The sequence below is a fragment of the Oculina patagonica genome, unplaced genomic scaffold (assembly GCF_052425735.1).
Source record: "Oculina patagonica isolate OP01 unplaced genomic scaffold, crgOcupat unplaced817, whole genome shotgun sequence".
Taxonomy (NCBI): domain Eukaryota; kingdom Metazoa; phylum Cnidaria; class Anthozoa; order Scleractinia; family Oculinidae; genus Oculina; species Oculina patagonica.
In genome coordinates this window covers 13-8,753 of record NW_027558710.1, presented here as the reverse complement: position 1 = coordinate 8,753, position 8,741 = coordinate 13, and the positions used below count along the sequence as shown (strand labels likewise).

General features: G+C 37.4%; 1 long non-coding RNA gene across 1 annotated transcript; it reads left to right on the top strand.

Moving 5' to 3' along the window:
* Positions 1 to 5,272: 5,272 nt before the first annotated feature.
* Positions 5,273 to 7,686, top strand: LOC144641295 (uncharacterized). Its single transcript, XR_013568533.1, has 2 exons — positions 5,273 to 5,891; positions 6,813 to 7,686. It is a non-coding gene; the product is annotated as an uncharacterized LOC144641295 (long non-coding RNA).
* The last annotated feature ends 1,055 nt before the right edge of the window (positions 7,687 to 8,741 follow it).

The window sequence follows — 8,741 nt, the reverse complement described above, 5'->3', positions numbered from 1 at the left end:
GGCCGAATCGCACTAGCGGACAAGTTTTAAATGTCATGACATTTTTGACAAAAACAAAATTGTCGCGACAAGTCAGAGACATCTTGAAGAGAACAAAAGGTGAGATTATTAGTACAATAGCTTTGCACGTGCTTCTGGCATCCCTGTACATTTCTCAGCACGGCCGTCTTGGGCAAACATTTAATATGCAGTACCACGCGGTAAAAAAATTCTAAAAAAATTTGCATTTAGAGCACGCGTGTTCTCATGCAGTGGAATAATGAGTCGTCTCAAGATAACTTTTTCTTTTCTCATTCTTACATTGGGCAAATACTTCGCTTATAAACATGCCTTGCCTATCGCGGAAAGATTTTGCGGCTGAATTATGATAGTGAGAGCCACATCACGGTGCATACTATCGCAAACATTTTGGTGTGCGTGTTGTCATTAGGTCCAGTTTGGGCCAAACACAATAGCCAATCAACAACGTATTGTTATCTGGCATTACGAGGGCATGGGAATGCGACTTGTCATGAAATGTCCTGCCTCGAGGCAGGACTTCGGCCCCTTTGATGATTTGTCCGTTTTGACAAAATTTGCCCTTGTCCAACAAGTCGTACGCACTTGTTTTTGCAATTGTTTGACAAAATGTATCGCGCGTGCAACGCGGACCAATCATAAGACAGCTGCTTCTTTGTTTTCCTAAAATGTTGGACAAGTTGTAGGTCTCGAAAAACGTAATCGCACTTGTGTTCTGCAACAAGTGACTCATTAATGATGAAATCTACCATTTGTTACAAAATTTGTCCGCTAGTGCGATTCGGCCCTTTGTTTCAACCAAGTTATTGTGAAAATAGTTTCGAGAAAGTAACGGTGTTAAGTACTCGGTGTTATATCCTTCTTTGGGGCACCACTATGGTGGCATAAAAATTGAACACAAAATAAAGTAGATTCTAAAACGAACATCGTTCAATTTTCATTTCTAAATAATTATCAGTTTTGCAAGTTTAAAAATGTCAAAAATATCCGTTTTTCGTGACAACTAAGCAAAACGTTCATCCGAGAAATCCGCATAAAATTAAAAATAGGGCCCCAATGGGTCCATGTGTTTTGCTGCTAGAGCAAAGTCTTAGGGAACATGTTGATGAAAGACAAGTGAGTCGAGATTGAAATCCAACGTCTTTTATTGTCTGTCACTTGTGTGCAGGTTAATAATTGCACTATATTGTAGTCACTTTGTGTTAATTCAATCCTGATAATTTTACTGATCAATGTTATGTTGAAATCAACAACGGAAAGACGGCGTTGAACGTAACGCAAAGTTCATTTTGAAAGCGAAAGTTTACAAATAATTATTATCATTCGTCAGTCATCCCTTCACGCATGAACACTCGTCGAATTTCAGTGTCTTCACAACAAGATCGGAAGATCGATAAGGACCAATTTTTGATTCTGCGAAAGTTCGTTTTCTTAAAGTTTTAGAAATTTGTGAAGTTGGAGGATTCACTGAGGACTGCGTAGCCGAAGATGCAGTGGCTCGCTGGACATCAAATTCTATTTTTCACGGCGTTTAATTAATCTTCCGCACAAAATAAACATGTGGCGCCAGCGCGTCTGGCAGTCAAAAATTCATTTTTCAAAAACCTTTCCCTTTCCAGCTATTTTAGCGGGGCTTATACTATAGTACCTACCTGTCAGTCGTAGAAAAGCTGAAATTTAAGGATGAACTGTTTATTAAATGAAGACCGTATTATTTTTTAATAACTAGTAAACAAACTGGTCGCCACGCATTTAAACACGAACTGACGAATGTTGCATCTGATGCAGTGAATCTGGTGAATGAGAACTTCCTTTAATATTTCTTTGTTTTCGACGGTGTGCACCACTGAATAAGTTTCTTTCCCATTGTGATGTTACTAGTATTAATTCGTTTCTAGCTGTCTTTTATATAGCTCGAATACAGCTACAATTAGCGGTGCAGCCTACCAGCATGGTATATTCCTTTCCAGCTGTCTTTGCGTGACAAGTTACACGTTCATACATTTTATTTTAAAATATGAAGTTCAGAGTTAATACAGTACTAGTATGCTGTAGACAGTGTAGACAAGGTGAGGGTAAGTTTATTTTCAAAGCGAAAGTTTACAAACTGTGCACTAACCGGTCCTTTGGAGAAAATATTTATGACCTTCGGCGAGGTTCCAAGTCTTCGCTCTTTTCGTAAATGATGAAAACTGCAGAATAATTTTCTCATAAAACTGGAGTGGTCGCGCCACAGTTTGTTTTCTTTCCCAATGCGATATACTTTTAAATCGGTTTTCTGTTTTCCAACGTGTCCAACGTGATTTGCGTTCGAATACTTTGGCCCGTAACTTCGAATGCGATCAGCGCTACGGTTCATTGGTTTCGATTTTGTTTGTTCATGGATTTGATTGACATCGGTAGTTCAGATTTCTCCTCTGTTACGGCACTTACCACCTTACGGCACAAACTTCAGCTCTCAATGTGTTTTGCTTGCAGCCATTGCGGCTGCAGCAAAACACAAAAATGATGTATTTCCACAACGCCCGGGGGGGGGGGGCACTCAAAAAAGTTTTATACGGGGAGGCTCCGCCCCGAGCTCTAACCCCTTACCCTTTTATATACCATTTTGACAGAAATTGTACCCCTTTCGTATACCTTTCACTGAAAAAGGGTACCCCTTTCATATACCTAAAAGACATGGCATAGACTTAGAACAGGACGTTTTCTTGTCATTTTCACGCGCTTAATACATTAAAATAATACAGCCGTAAATTGCGTCTGTTCGAAATATTTTAAGTAAAGGCCCTTTTAAATACCTAAATGACAGATTTCCATACCCTTTCGTATACCAAAACTTGTAAAATCCCTACCCTTTCATATACCTTAAGCCTGAAAAAGGTACTCCTTTCGGGCGGAGCCTCCCCGTATAGGCCATTATAGGGAGTACACCCCCCGGGCCACAACGAAGCACTGAATCAATATCAAACTTGGGAATTGCCTGAAAATTAATGTTTTTTATGTCAAGAATATGTGAAAAGATTAGCTTTGCAAGATTGACAGTTGAGATTTGAAGATTTTTTCGGACGTCAGATATAACCAGCGATAGAATTAGTAGGACAGTTCATGACTATCTGTCTAGATGTCACTCCATAAGCTTGGTAGCTACAATTATGATTAAACAACACCAACATGAAACCTAAATACCTAATACTTACATGCTCATCAATCAGCAAGTAGAAAGTTGTCGCAAATGCCAGGATAAACAACATAAATAACACCAAAACCTGTGAAAACATGAGAAAACTTCTAGTCCTAAATTTGAAATTTTAGAACACCAAGACAAATGTTTATGTGTTCACCGCGCTATCCGATACCCCATTAATGACAACTTTATAGCGGAGCTCCTTAGCGGCCCGTAAGGGCCGCAGAGCGGAGCACCATACCCATAAAAAAAAACACATGAAAAAAAAAAAAACACATGAAATAAAATAGGAAACCTCTGCATCCGAGTTTTCATGGTCATCATGGCTAGCGGCATGCCTCGCGGGCGCGTACGGCGGCGTACGTACGTACGACGACTACGACGGTGTTGCGCACATCCGGGATCTTGAAAGGTCTTGACAACTCGCGCAGTACTGGCGCGAAATAATTTTGCAGTGTGAGGTCTAAACAGCTTTAGTCTGATAGTTAGAACTTGAGACAAACACATTTATTTTGGCTCCTTGTTATGCCGATGACTACAAACGAGAGCAGGGTAAACTTAACTTCGAGGAAACAGGGTTTAAGCGATTTGCGACGGGAAAGAGATCGCGAGAGATCCAGAAAACCCGGACAGAAAGCAGGCGAAAAAGTATAGCAAAGCGCCTGTCGAACCTGGTAGCAAAGTAGCGAAGAAAAGCGACTAAAATAGCAAGAGAGGTGCCGAGGAAACAGGCAAAGAAATAGCGGAGAACAAGGGAACGGAGATAAAACGAGCAGACGAGTGTACCTACTGCGGCCAACTGCTGAAGGTGAGTACAAAACTGCAGTGTTTCCGTCATTTAATATCTCTACGTTTTGTCTTAAGCTTACTTTATGCGCAAAGTAAGCTTATATTGACGGCACATTTTACTTGCTTTCGCCACTGAAGCATTTGCTTGTGACATGAACAATGTTGAAAAATACTATTCGTTAAAATTCAGTTTTACCAGGTTTTACTGATCAAATAGGAGGATTTGATTATGTAAACAAATAATTGTTGGGCCTTCGAGGAACGAATTCACAAAGAATATCACTTCAACACATCTCGAAGAAAATTAAGCTTACGATTTTTAAATGCTTGTGATATGATTACTTTGTTTTACAGTGCTGGAAGAGCAGCTGAGATGAGAATGAAAGTGATGTCAGTTTGCACGAAGCACCTGGAATTTCGTTAACTCCGAGTGAAATAGATCGATTCAGTGTATGCAGTTTATTGATATTCATGATGGAGGTAAAATTACTGTTCATTTAGTCAGAGTAAATAAACTTCAGCTTCATTACTTAGCTCTTTCGTTCCCAAATATATTAAATAATCCACTTGTCATGTAGTTCTGTTCACTATTGAGCGTTCATGTGGATTACATAACAATGTCAACAATTTTGAGATTTTGAGGTCTGTTTTGCTGGTTTCATTCAGAATGTCAACAGTAAATGTTATATTTGTCATAAAAAAATCACAATCTTGTTGTGGAATTTGGAAAATGCACACAACAAAGGTTAATGACTACTGGAAAACTGGAATCTTTGTGAGTAAATTCATGCCATTTTAGACACTGTATGCAGCTGTGCATGCAAACTTATTATTAATTAAATGTGTATCTTTAAAAATCTTAGTATTACTGTTAAGAGAAAAGCTTTTAAGATGTGGCAATGTTTTTCCTATGCATGTACATGTATATATAGGGGTAGAGGGGAGGGGGAGTATTTAAAGGTCAAACCTTTTAAAGAGGGGGTGTAAGGGTTTGCAGTGATGCTTTGAGTTTATTAAAATATCAGGACCTGAACAATCGATGGAATCGATAATCGATGGCAATCGATAACAATCGATGACAACCGATATCAATTAATTGATTGATATTGATAATCGATGAACAATCGATCGCTAAAGTTTTTGTGATTATCGATTGTCATCGATTATCAATTTCATCGATAATTGATGACAATCGATCAATTAACTAACATCGATTTTCATCGATTATCAATATCATCGATTACCAATTCAATCGATCATTTAACTGCCATTGTTTTTTATTTGACTAGTATTTGATAAATATGTTTACTTTAAAACACACGGTCTCTCTTGTATGTTATATTTTATTAGCAACAACAATGATAACCTTTCCAAAAAATGTCAATACAACGAGAAACTTACTAACTTAACAGTAATAAGGCAATAATTATTTAAAACAAACATTTTGAGCTTAAGTCTTATTCGCCTCCATCAACGAAGCGTACGCTTTTCGGTCTGGTTTGCTTTCGAACCAACTCCTGGCAAAGTAAATAGAAATCGCAACTTACAGAATTCCTCGCTGTCTAAGTACAATGTAATTTTTCTAAAACTCTGTCTTGTAGTCCATAAACATTTTCTCGCTCGTCCGAAATATTTCAAATCAAACAGTAGCAGAGAGAACTCAAAAATACGTCGTCCGTACGTCGGAACGAAAACGAGACAACAGTGGGAGTCTGGGGATGAGTTTCGCCTGTCACGTCCGCCATTTTTGACTCGGTCACGAATAACGAAGTGTCTTTGGAATTCTAGCGCTAGCAAACAGTAGGAAACTCGAATGAAAAACAGAAACATTAAAGCTTATGATGTAAACTTCATCTCAATGGAAAGGAGCTTTATTATTTTTTTTTACAAAACAACATATGTAAGTATTTACTTCATGCTTCGGATTGATTGTGTGTTTAATGCCAATCGATGGCAATCGATGAAGTTCGCGACCACCAAAGTGTGATTATCGATTGATCATCGATTGGCCGATGCCAATCGATGCCAATCAACAGTAATTAATCGATTGTCATCGATTGATCGATTGATTTTCCGATCATCGATTTTCATCGATTGTTCAGGTCCTGAAATATTTACAGTAGAACCCTGCTAACTCGAACTCTGAAGGGAAACGAAAATGAGTTCGAGTTAGCGGGGTTTTTCGAGTTAGCGGGGTTGATTGAATATTTTATTTGCCAAGTTAAAAATTGATAGTTTACTGATTTTTAAGCACTTCAGTATAAAGTACTGTGCAAATTGAACTTATCTTGCCAGAAACTCTAAAGCGACCACACATTCTTTTGTTAAGAGTGGAAAATGACTGTCAAATACATGATCTGTTCATTGCTATAATCAATGGGCAACCGTTGCGAGTTGCAAGTTCTGGAATTCGAGTTATCAGGGTAAAAAGTTTGACCCAAATTTTGTTCAAGGGAAACAAAATTTAGTTCGAGTTAGCGGGGTTTTCGAGTTATCCGAGTTCGAATTTAACCGAGTAAAAATGACTGAAAAGTGGGGTCAAATCCAAGGGAAATGGAAGTGAGTTTGAGTTAGCAAGGTTGTTCGAGTTATCCGAGTTCGAGTTACCGGGTTTTTTTTCTGTAGTTGACTTCGCAGTTATCAGTAAAAAAAAATAGTCTGTGCTGATACATCTCTGTTAAATATATAAGGTATCCTTTCGCATCCAGTAGTTTTGCTTCACTTTATACAAGCTTGCGTTAAGTGTTTTGTTTTATAAATTATTGATTTTCATACCAATTAATCAATTTTAATTTAATCTGTGGCATTTGACTTTTTTCAGGGTTAACATGAATTTCAGAATTTGCAGAGCCACAGACACAAAAACAGAATGTGGACAAGGACATCAAAAGAAAACAGGAAGGATTAAGATTATCCAGCTTGATGTTTGGGTGTCTTCATGATGCCATTTTCAAGAGACTAGTAAATTACATGTAAATTAAAATCAAGAAAAGCTGCAAATGAGCAAAGTTTATATTTTAAATGTTAACGTATTTACAGTGTACTTCACAAAACAACTTCTTGATTGACCTGTCTCTTTCACATCTTTTTAGATGTAACAAGGGCATTATGAAGTGATCTTTTTAAGAATAATTTATGCAGCCAAAACAGTAACAGCAGAAATGAATGGGAGTTTAAATTTGCTATTTTCAATGTTTTGGCTGGTAAGAAACCACATGTAACCAAGCTAAAATCTCTTTGGCCGGTTAGCATGAGCTGTAAGTGTCCAAATATTTTGAGCCCTCGACTACACAGGACTTACATGTAGTTGTCTAATTACTGTATATCATAAGATCTTTGGTTGACCTTGGGGGAGGTAGTGGAGTTAAAAAGCAATGTAATAATTTGAATTTGGATTGGTAATGCTGAAACTGGTGGTACTGTAATTCTTAAGTATAGACGTTAAAATCGTGATTGCAAGCAATATGCAATACCAATTTCATTCTTATGTGTTGTATGCTGCGTACAATTTATAAGAACAGCTATTATGTTAAAATTAGTGAAATATTCTAAAGCCAGATTAAATTTGCAGTATCCATTAGGTACCATGAAGCAACGAAATTGTGACTCATTTGCTTACTTTGTGAACTTCATGACGAATGGGCAACATGACTCCACAAAAATGTGTACAATAAAGCATACAAATTTTTAAAAGAGCAGTCAAAGTATTGATGCTTTTTTTCTTGCATAGTTTTATACAAAGTCAAGTGAGCGCTTTGTGATGTACGCTAGTGTTTTTATATCTATCTTCATATATTTTTCATTGTGGATATTGTCTGGAACAGGGTACCTATTTTGCACTGTTTGTCTGGAACAGGGTCGCAAATTGAGCCGTTTTTCTCTGGAACAGGTCCAGAGTCTCAGCGACTCAGTGGCACACCCCTTGAGTAAATTTTAGGGAGTACCTCTTCCCCCCCCCCCCCCGGGACACGGTAAAAAAAAGTAAGTAACAATATTAAAATTTATAAAAAAAAAATAAAACGAATATTATATTCTTAGCCTTAAAATTGTACAATGGCTTGAATTCAGGTTTCAATAAAGTGCAAAATAATTAACTGGGGAGCTCCGCTTTTAGGCTTGCCTAAATCTATATATTACGTTCCAAGTTGAACCAAACTAAAAGCACTGCAAAACAGCGACACATTCACTTTTCCTTTTTCTTCACATTAAGATAATATCACTGTTTCTGCAACGCCTTACTATTATTTTTCTGATATTCTTCATTGTTCAGTTCATTTATAATTTTTATTTAAGGTAATAGATTACGCGTGTAATTTCAGCTTCTTTTCTTTTTTACTTTCTGGTACATATTATATTCTATATTATATTTTGTATGTGTGTCCGTGTGTACGTGTGTGTGTCCGGCCAAAATTTGACTACTCAATTTGTAAACTGAAGCAACGCTTTTCTCTCGTGATTTATCATATAAAACTTTGTCTCGTTAAATCCTTTCTTGCGTTTAAGACGAAGCAATGTTTTTTTTTTTCCTAAGGTGTTTATTTAATTGACAACCTTATTCAAAACAAGGCTATGATTTGTCAGTTTAACGTTTTGCCTTTTGCCAATTTTGAGGGTGACAAGACCATGTAACGCCCAAAAGGGGGTACAAAAATGGTGACACTTAGTTATATCGAGAACAGTTACTGTTGCGGAATGTTTTTTTCTCCAGGGTTTGCCACCTTGGGAATTCCGATTCAAGCACCTTTTATGC